Raw genomic sequence first — 11,590 nt, forward strand, 5'->3', positions numbered from 1 at the left:
AATTTCTATAAAAACCAAAACATGTTGAATGATGCATTATTGAATTAAAAGAGATCTCTTCCTGATGTTAACCGATCGAAAAACGTTTTTTTATTTAAGTGAGTGCTGTGGACAGTGGCGGATCTAACGGTAGGCGGACTAAGCAGGCCTGGGGCCCCCGCCGATTTCTATAGTATGCCGTATGGACAGAGTACCAGCGACAAGAGCCTCCGGAAGGATGGCCGTTGGGGCCCCGAGGCGAATCATTTGCACCCCCCACCCCTCCCCCCGTCATCAAATGTAGAGCCTGTGACTGATGATCGGAGGGGCCTTCCGACGGCATTTCATGTTTACTGTTAATCTCCCAGCAGCTAGTTTAGTGCCGCCCCCCGCCCCAACAACATTTACAGTGGGCCTCAACTCGTCTTTCCGCCTAGGGCCCCCGATACCCTTGATCCGCCACTGCTTGTGGAGAAATATATTTCTCCGCACCCTATGATTCGTATATTATTCACACCACCCCTTTTGAAGAATTTGGTTATGGGCCCGTCTACCATAACGCCTAGGGCCTCGGACAGACTTGATCCGCCACTGAGGGTGAAATTGCAATTGAGCAAATTTTCAAGAACAAGAATATGAGTATGAAAATAAATCACAACTGGGATGTGTAACATTATTTTGAACAATTCCCATGGATGCAAGTGTTAATACTTATAATAATAATATAATCGTAGGTAATATAAGGTTTAAACGTAAGTCAATCACGACCTTTCATATACAATGAAATACTAGACCGCTTTAATTCGCATAATTTCGCTCGTTATCATAGTAATACGACATTGTTTTTTTTTTTTTTGTTTGATCATCAGGCCTATTATTTTCTCAAATGACATTCGATTCCGTCGGAAGCACTCGAGTCGAACTGGAGAAAAAATGGTATCGTTTCGCCATTCGAATCGATGAAGGTTTGATAGATGGTCGAAACAACGGCGGTTGGAGCAAGTGTAAACAAACGGATTCAGCATTTATTTAAAATCATTGTTGTGTCTCTAGCGGTAACTGTAAGTGGAAGGGGGGGGGGGGGGGGGTAGATTGTGGTTTTCTCTCACCGGAAATCGGGAGCCCTCACGGACATAAAAAAGCAAGACTATCAGGCCTATTATATTGTGTTCGACATACGAAAAGATTCACTCGCACGATTATTATGTTCATTTGGTGTCGTTTCGCTAGCGACGTTCCTCTTCGAGTAACCCGTCAGTAAGTTCGAGTCGACAAGTAAAGTAAAAATAAGTACCGTATTGCTCTAACAGGAATGTGCATTCGAGAGATTTTCTGTCAACAGCTCAAGCTGTCGGGAACGCGCAAATTTTACTACACAAATAATTTAAGCCACTTATCAACTCTCTCACCACTAATTGTATTTACTTCATTTCCAACAAAATTATTGAAAAAATGATTTTAAGGAAATGCTGAATCCGTTTGTTTACACTCACTCCGACCGCCGGTTGCTTCGACCACCTGTCAAACACACAGATGCTACCCGCTGGGCAAAGCGACGGAAGAAATCGTTGTCTTCCGCGAAATTTCCCATGCCTTCATTTCCCTCCTACGGAAAATATGTTAAACAGTTCTTTTTCTCGCGTGTGGTTAATGCCCGTGAGTTGCTGTGGCACTCAAAAAAGCCGTTAACAAACATTGCGGCGATGAATAGGGTAAAGTACCTATAGTGGTGCTAGTGCCAATAGTGGTGGTATTGCACTAAAATGCGTCTCGTACGATAAATTAACAGTAGTTAAGTTATCTACGATAGTGTGAAATGTTATTTGGCCTTTTACAAAGGATTTAAAAGTTAAATGGGGCCATTCCGTTTCTTAGTGACCGAAAAATCCATTATTTTGTCAAAGGTATCAACATTTTTCCAAAATCCTTAGGATTTCATAACGAAACTCATATTTCTGTTAACGTTCTAAATGACCACATAACAACGCAATTATTAGTTTTTTAACATAATTGTTATCAAATGATATTATTTTATTCAAATTCATTGGCTTTTTACCATATTTACGTATTTTTAAGTGTGTTTTACGATGGTGCCATTATAGGTACACCAAACAGGCATGTTCCTATAGTGGTCCTAGTTCTAAAATCAATAAAATAGGTAATTTTAGATTTTTTTCGACGATATGTTTAACATTTCGTAATTTTCATTTAAATAAGCAACATAAATGAGTTGAAATGAGGCCAAAATTCGCTTACTTGGCTGAGTGAAAAATCGACTCAACAAGCACACTTTTGCAGGTTGTCACATTGCGGACGTGTGTTGTCAGTGTGATGCGCACAGTGTGAGTATAACAGTTTGTGATTGATCGTATAGGCAATAGTTCATACAAATTTATACATTTTACGATCGTATTACCAAGAAACTAATATTATGGCGTAATCTTGCTATCATACGAAATCAGCTTCGAACTAAGTTTCATTGATATTATACACTGTTTTTGATGCATCTTATTTACCACCACTATAGGAACACAATACAACTATAGGAACCATAGCACCATTATAGGTACAACGAAGAGCAATCACAAAAATATGTATTTTTTCGTAAATTTGATGTATTTCATGGTAAAAATGGTTGTGATTGCGAAGATGAAACATATTCCAATTGCTATGTGTTTAAAATATTCAGAAATTGTCCTTCTGACACTTTAAATCCAAAAAAAAAACACACGGTACACTCCAAATTGCACCACTATTGGTACATTTGCCCTATACGCTGCACTCTCTCAATGCCCGCTACCATGCGCGAGCATCCTTTCGTGTGTTTGTGTTTGTTTCTTTCGTGTTGCGCTGTGTGCGTTTCTTTCGTTCAGCGATCGCTCACACTCGCTGCGTATTTTTGTTATCTAAATCAAAACCAAACCACATACATGCTAAGGTATTTCTTTTTTCATCACTTCATTGAAACTTTACACATTTATATCACATGATTTCACACATTTACGTGAACAGTACGTTGACATACAATACTTTACTTTTAAAAAGATCGCTTCATCGGTGTAAACGTTGAAGTGATCGAATGTCTACGTAGATCCTGTTGCACATAGCGATGGGTCAAGTAGCACAGTGCTACCACGCACGCATAGCACATCAATATGTGCGAGCACACTTGAACACTAAACAAAATTGTGGTACCCACTTTGTGTAACCGTACAATTTTGTGCAACCACACAATGTTGTGCAACCGCACGATTTTGTGCAACCGTACGACTTTGTGCCATCGCAAATTTTGTGCAACCGCACAATATGTATAACCGCACTATTTTGTGCAACACCACAATTTGTGGGTGGTACCGCACAGTATTCTGCAACCGCACGATTTTGTGGTACCGCACAGTTTTGTGCTATAGCACAATTTTGTGTGCGCAATTTTGTGCTATGACGCAATTTTGTGCGCAGCAATTTGCGGAAGATCACAATTTTGTGGTAGAACACAATTTTGTGATAGAGCACAATTTAGTGGTAGAACACAATTTTGTGGTAGAGCACAGTTTTGTGCTATAACACAATTTTGTGTGTGCACAGGTTTGCGCTGTAGTAAGTGTGTTACTACATTGAATGTGCAGTTCTATTTTCTCGTGCTACGTCAGTTTGTTCTGCAGACAGTTTTTGTGATGCTTTTTTTTTAATTGAGCCCAATTGTTGGGCTACGTACGAACAATGTGCTACACATAAACAGTATGTCAGTATATACTACGCACAGTTTTGTTGTAACGCGTTATTGTTTTGTTCTGTTGTTTAAAATTGTTAAAATATTATTCATTTGATTATAAAATACAAAAAATTATTCACTTTAACCAAATGAAATCAGCTCCATCAAATCGATGACATTAAAGATCATGTTACTACTGTTATTGTAAGTTTTATTCTTTTTCTTCTTCTATTGGCGTAATGTTCTACGCGGACTTGCCGGCTTATACAGGCTTTCGAGACTTAATTCATTATCACGCAGCCGGATAGTCAGTCCTTGCTAGGGGAGATGGTTGTAGCTTGAACCCATGACGGCATGTTATTGTGTCGTTTGAGTTGACGACTGTACCACGGGGCCACCCCTCTTATAAGTTTTATTCTTATATAATATCATTACAGGATTTACCTAGCCAATCCGGTATGGTTAAGGCGTACAAAATTGTGCTATAGCACAAAATAGGGCGCGCAAAAATTGGGCTATAGCACAAAACTGTGCGATATCACAAAATTGTGCTATAGCACAAAATCGTGCGGTTGCACAAAATTGTGCGGTTGCACAAAAGTAGTACCACCAAAACAGCGCACACTTAATTGTGTGTGGTAGCACCGCACCACACAGTAAAAAGTGCTACTTGACCCATCACTACACGTGCGGCTGCTCGCTACGGATCCTTGAGCTGTACTAACGATTTCGTGTGATAGCAATAACGAGAGTACTCAGAGGAACTTTCGGTGCAGTAGTGCAAACGAGACACCGATATCAGCATACCGCTGCGAGCAGATCAATCTGAGCGCGCTGGTGGAAAGTAAATGCACACATTTACACATTTGTAATTGTATTTGTAATACACAGTGTAAGTGTCAAAACTGTGTAGAAACCAAAACGCGCTCTCGCATCCTTGTGTTTCACACCCTTTCTCCGCTTAACTCTAGGTTTTTATGCACACCATGTTAAAAATATCCGCCTTTTGTTTGTAGGAGAATCTTTGCTTGTATTCAGGTGCAAAGAAAACTGTATATAGTTTGTCATTTAAACTTAATTTTAGGATGCCTGCGCATGGTTTAAAGATTCTTAGTGATTTCTAAACAGTAAAAACAAGTGTTAATTTGCTAAACACCTGTAAAACTGTTAGCGAATCTATTTTTGACAGTGGATGGGGAAAGATTCGCCATCAAACATTCGTTCCGTGGAGAGTTACCTAGTTCAAGTGTAAAACAAATTGCCTATATTTTGGCGCCATCATGTGTCCGGAGTCTTAGTTGTAGTCTATTTAGATCCTTTAGAGCAGGAGTCTCCAAACTACGGCCTGCAGCCGCCTGCGGCCCTCGACAGCCTTCAATGCGGCCCGCGATGACTTTGTAAAGAATAAAAAAAGGTTATGTTTTTTAATTATTCCAATCAAAATTTCAATGTTTACTTTTTCAATTAAAATAGATCTTCAATAATAGAATGTCAAACAATTTTGATACATTGTGATGACATTTTCTCATTAAAAGTAGATTTAATCGTGCATCCATTATATTGCGGTAGCAACGGGTAGGTTTGAGGCGATTTTAAATTGTAATGAAATGTTTCATTTGCAACGCCTATTTTTGAGAAGAAATTCAAAGTATTGTAACTTATCGTTCTCAAGATCGCTGGCCTAAATAAACATGCATTTTTTTGGAAACGACCCGGTTCTTGAGTTTATCGATAAGTGTTGCGCACACGAAAGTGTCTTTCGGAGAGCAGCAGCTTAAGACAGGCACAGTACACGCCGACTTAAGCACAATAATAAACGCACCAACTGGCTCTTGGCAAATAAGCTTCATTAATTTATTCAATTGATTTTATACTCTAAAATTGCTGACCGTCGTCGATCAGCATATTCTTCTTAGTCTATTCTTCTTAGCGTATTTTTCCATTTAATCCTTAAAACAGCGCGCATCGCTGGCGCGTTGCATAACGTAGCTAGTCAGCATTTATTGACCAAGCAACGCTAAGTTTTTAAGCCTAAATTGTCGTCAGCGACATCCCTCCCCGTAATTCCTCGTAGGGGAGTTACAATTCTAGGTTTAAAGTGGGTGGCCTGCATGGCGGAGGACCAATATTTTGTTTTAGATATTTCTTGATTAACATCGCGGAAACCAAGATGACCGTAATAGAAACACTTAGTATGGTTATCAAGAAAAGTACATAGTTACTGGTTACCGATTATACTTCGTTCGACTTATCTTCTTTTGATATGCTTAAATTTAACATAGGTTTGAAATATGCTCTAACTTGCTCAGATTTTATTAGCATCGTCGGTTGTATTTCGAACTTGTTCGTCAAAATGCTGCAGTCTAGTGACAAGGTTATGATTCCGATTGAGCAGCTTGGGGTAGTGAGTGTTTATTACATTTTAGTATTATCTTATCAGGGTTGATAGAGAAGAACAGAATACTGTTTGGATTTGTAAGTTGTATAAATTCAGTGACTTCTGACCCTATTTCCTTTGAGCTGCATCTGGTACCACTTTCTGTGTGTAGTAATGCTGATGCTATACAGCCTGGCTCTAGTTGTATTATTTTCTCAGAAGATATGTAGTGCGATTCGTTCAGTTTAAGCGATTCGTTCAGCTATTGCATTTGCGTGTATGTCTAAAATCGTATGATTGGCAAGGTTAGGAATGGCTATGACTTTAAACATCTCGTAATTTTCTATCGATACAATTTTAGTTGTTCCTCTTTCTCTTTGTTCTTTTTTCTGTTTTTTTTCTGTTCTTCTCGGATTGCCTCCGTATGCTCTCCAGCCGTTAGTACGGGTGAAAATTTGTTTTGTAATTTCGATGTTTAATACTACGACGCGGCGTTGGCGGTTGAGTTAATACCTCGGGCAGGCTAAGTGTAGTATTATGACCGTCCAAGATGTCTATCTCCACTGTAATTACAAAATTAATATCAGTTGGGAAAATGTTCTATAGTTCGTTTTGCATTTTTTTTGCAAACGTCAGTTTTTTTACTTACCATGCTCGAAATCCTTAGGCTGTTCTAACATAATATTGCCAGTTCGTGGTTCATCGAAAAGATATTCATTTAAAGGCAATATATTTGGCAACATTTCACTGTCTTCAATCTGAACAATTTCACATTTGCTTACATCGATGTCCGTAGAATTGGTCTCAAAGCTATTCAATGGAGATCTTTGTTGATCGAATACAACATGAGGACGAACAAATTCTCTGTAAATAAATCGAATGACACGTTCTTCACGAGACAAGAGGTTCATGTCTCCTTCGATTTTAGATCTCATATCAACACCAATCAGGTCGTATGCCTCAATTATACGTTCTATGCTTATTTTGATGTTGTCCTCACCGCTACCTTCCTGTCTAGCTGTGCTATTTGGCTCCATAATTGATGTATGAAGAGCTTCGCAACAGTCATCAACTTCAGAATGTTCAACTTTAAAAGCAGCTGCTGTCTTGGCGATGCACTTGTAATAGTCTACCGCATTAGCATCAAATGGATGCAATCCGCATGCCCGAAAACCATTGATAATCGATGGCCTTTTTTTTGAATTCCTTTTTCAATAGCCTCACATAAAACTGGCCCAAAGTGCAAGATGTTAAGAGCACAACCTTGATTTTTCAATCTCCAAGCTTCTACTGCACGCTTCCATTCGTTTTTTAATGGCTTAAATATAGCCACGTCTGCGAGCTGAGTAATATGTGTGGTATTAGGATATAGGCATATCAATATTATGCCCAGTGATTTGCAGAGATCGGCTACTTCTAGTGCATTGTGCGATGCATGGCCATCAACAAATAATAGCTGGCATCGCGAAAGAAATGGTTTAAAATTAACAGTCGTTAAAAATTAACCAGAGTCGTTAAAAATTGCTAGAATTTGGCATCGCGTACGCAATGAGTTAATTTGTTAATTTTAACGACTGGTCCTATGCCGTCGTTAAACAAACGACTGTCAAGAGCGTATGCGATACAAATTAACAGTCGTTTAATTGTACTGCTCGAATTTTTTCCCCGTGTTTGCCTATATGAGATATCGAGCAGTCGTTAACTGTTTTGACGATCGTTTATTTTAACAGGAATGAACAACAAATGAACTCAGTTAAACCAAAATGAACTTTAAACGACCTGTTAAAATGTGTTCATTTATTCGCGATGCCGGCTAATATTATAGGAAATTTCACCCCTTGTTTGATGACAAAAGGGTGAAATATTTTATGAATAAATCCTTTAAAATTAGGAGAATCGATCCAACCGCGTTCGCTTTGACCAAGACCCCATTCGGAAGGACAACTTTGCACTACCTCGTGCCGCAAACGTTTACCTGGCAGTATCACATGTGGATGTACAATAATGCCATTTGCTCCGAATGCAAACATAACTGTTACATTATGTTTGGCAGCAGCTTGCTCTGCTTCGTAAACATTGCGGGAACCAGTACGAGCAATAACCTCTTTTGATTTTGGATGAAGGAAAAATGAGGTTTCGTCTGCGTTAAAAATTCTTGCTGGATCATTCAATATTTCTCGCATTCCATTCTCAGTTAGCCAACCATCTATCAAATTAAACCATCCGCGGATATCTTTCTCACTAACTCGGCTACTAGCACAAGACAAAGCTTCGGGCATACGGAAGGAAAAACTGTTGTTGCGCCGCTTAAAGCCGCGTAACCATTTGCGACCTGAAGTGAGGAGATATTGTGAATTATTGGTATTAAACACTGACTCATACGCTTCTTACCCTGTTTGTTGTTACGAAAAGGAGTCACTCGATCTGGATTAGCTTCTAGAAATTCTTTTAACTTAAAGAGCAAAACTCTTCGAGTGACTGGAAATCCACGATCCTGCATTTCGTTCAACCAGTCAGCAATGTTTTGTTCCTCATCTGCTGATAGTACAGACTGTGGACCCGGTTTAAACTTATTGCTCCAATTACCACTTATTCTGTAACGGATGGTGGACATTGGGATACCAAATTCCTTACAGGCAGCATACAATGTTTTACCGGCATTAATAGACTAAATACAGTCGCTAATCGCATCTTTGGTGTACGTTTTCAAATTACGTGATGGAGCCATTCTAAAAAAAAACAACACATAAATTGAACAAACGTTTTCTTTTCAATCTAAACTCTACATACCTGGTGATTGTTTAGCAAATTATACAAATTTTACGGAAAACCGACACGAACAAAGAAATTGCAACACTCGTTAGCTAGCTTTGTGATCAAACTGACAGTATTGAAAAATGCATTCATAGCAAGCTGCGATAATTGGTACCCCGATGTTTAGTTGTACCAATGTGGACTATGGAAAATTACGCCCTTTTTCGATGAAATGTCAGAAAAATTTGAAGTGAAGTGAATAAATAACTAATATTTTGTAAAATGATGTTGTTTTTTCGAAGAAATACTGGTCTCTAATTCTAAATATTCCTTATTACTCAACGGTATTCACCTTAGCAAAATGGTAAGAGATGTCAAACATCTTGGCTACACATTTTAAAAGGGTGATATTAAGAAACGGAAGTGGCCAGCATGGAACTAATGAAGCACATATGTTTTAAAATGATCATATTTGAAATAAAAAATACTGCCGTGGTTTCAAAACGCAAATTGACTGTTTTGGAGCCAAAATATTGTTCGTTATAGCCATAATTGGTGACATAGCCACAATTGGTACACTTACTACTTTGATTCGTGCTGAACGAGTTTGTCCGTCTACGCCAGTTACCAGCTCGTAGATTCGGCCTTCAAACCATTTTCCTTTCCTTTGTTCATCGGGAAACGTGCCAATATCGCCTATTTGTAATGGTTTGGCCGGTTGAGTCCACATTTCTCGTTTAGAAAGCTTTGGGAGATACTCAACTATCCACCGTCGCCAATATTGTTGTGTGATTGCCTGGGCCCTTTTCCAATCGGACCGTACCAATTCTGTTTGGTGATATCTGAGATATTCGGCTCTGCCTCGCCGGAACAACCTAGCAAGAAATGAGCTGGAGTTAGTGGCTCGTCATCTTCTTGTTCTGTGTTAAGTCAATGGTCGATTATTTGTTAGGAACTCTATCGCAGTTAGTATTGATCTGAGAACGTGTTCTTTATAACTCGCAGCCATGGGAAGCAGACTCTTGATTTCTCCAACCATTTGCTCCCACGCACCTCCAAAATGAGGGGCGCCTGGTGGGTTAAAGATCCATTCTATGCCTTCTGAGGCACATCGATATCTTATTTGTTTCATCTCATTGTCGGCTCCGACAAAGTTGGTCCCATTATCGATGTATAGGAAAGATACCTATCCTCTTCTGTATTGCATATTTTGTAAGCAAACAATAAAGGTGCTTGCCGATAGATCAATGGCTATTTCTATATGGACTGCTCTTGTGGTTAAACAAGCAAATATAACACCCCACCTTTTTCTGACCGTCTGTCGATCGTAACGAATAGGGGGCCGAAGTAATCTGCTCCACAATGCGTAAATGGTTTTTTAAACACTGCTGTTCTACATGTTGGCAGTGATGCCATTATTGGTGGGATTGGTTTAGCTCGTGCGTTTCTGCAGTATTGACATTTGTTATTACGTCCTTAAGACTGCTTCTGAGACCTATCACCCAGAATTTTTGACGAACTGCAGCCATCACTGATTCGCTCTTCTGGTGATAGTACCTTTCATGGTAATGTTGTAAGATAAGGTTTGTAATGTGATGCGCTTTTGGTAGGACAATAGGGCTACGTGCGTTAAATTGAAGAAATTTAACGTGTTCAAGTCTTCCTCTAGAACGCATGATCCTGTAGCATATCTGCTATACAGAACTTATTATAATACACACTATCAGCTATAAACACATTGTAACACACTTTAGAAAGCCAAACCACACCATTGTTACACATTCATTATAACACATTCAGCAATCAGATCATACCATAGCACCGCAACCGGAAAGAGTTCAGGCCGTCCATTCAAACAAATAACAGACGTGACACACTTATCAAAAACAACCGAAACGGGCAAAATAAGCAATTCAAGCGTTACTGCAGCAAAGTGGAACAAACAGAGAACGCATAGCAACTTATTGCTAAAAGCGCAGTGTAGGCAAAGATCGACGAACGGACCCGTTCTTTAGCTAGAGCAGTTTATACTTTCCAGAACCTTCGTACAAACATAGACACCTCACTCCAATATAATGTATAAATTGCACCTCATATCAATAACCTTTAATTAGGACAAAAACACATTCCAAAACCAAATGTACGAAACTTATTGAGTATAAATAAAACCAATTCCGACCGTGTAAGTCAGATTCGTTCGGACTGCCAAGATAGGACGTTACGCTTCCTAATACTTCGCCTTCCAACTTATTTCAAGAGTTTAGTTATGTCCCCCTACCCAAGGTAAGGCTTCTAAACTCCAACGTTTCCAGTAAGGGAAACCTCCTAAAGGTTTCTATGATCGCCTGGACGATCAAGTGTTGAAAAGTCCGCTTCGAACAAAGTCTTATTCCACTTCGGCTCATGTCAGTAAAAACTGACCTATCGCGACGGTTACTTGAGGTACAGTTGTACGCTCATCATATGGCGACCGTAGCTATCGCCTAACCCATTACAATCCCATCTTGGTCCAACATAGGGCACAGGCACCTAACTTTACTGCTGCCATTAATCGGGGTTCTTCAATGAGAGTTGTATCATCTCCGTTTGAAAGCTTTCCCATTGAGCCTTTTTTATTAAGTGGCGCTCAGCTAGGTCAAGGGTAGCTTTATCGATTGCTGTCGAAAATGACAGGGATTTAGCCTTACTTTTTAACCAATCCAAGTACTTTAGTTCGTACGCTACCGATCGTTTTAGAAACACCATTCGACGGAAAATGGCGTCATAAT

At 39.4% G+C, this 11,590-nt stretch overlaps 1 protein-coding gene and 1 pseudogene across 1 annotated transcript in view; one reads left to right on the forward strand and one right to left on the reverse strand.

Moving 5' to 3' along the window:
• LOC121603610 (muscarinic acetylcholine receptor gar-2) overlaps positions 1-11,590 on the forward strand; it is a 274,048-nt gene that overhangs the window by 153,698 nt on the left and 108,760 nt on the right. The gene's annotated exons all lie outside the window — the stretch shown is intronic.
• LOC121600866 lies at positions 6,466-8,098 on the reverse strand (annotated as a pseudogene).

This window comes from Anopheles merus, chromosome 2R, assembly GCF_017562075.2.
Source record: "Anopheles merus strain MAF chromosome 2R, AmerM5.1, whole genome shotgun sequence".
Classification (NCBI taxonomy): domain Eukaryota; kingdom Metazoa; phylum Arthropoda; class Insecta; order Diptera; family Culicidae; genus Anopheles; species Anopheles merus.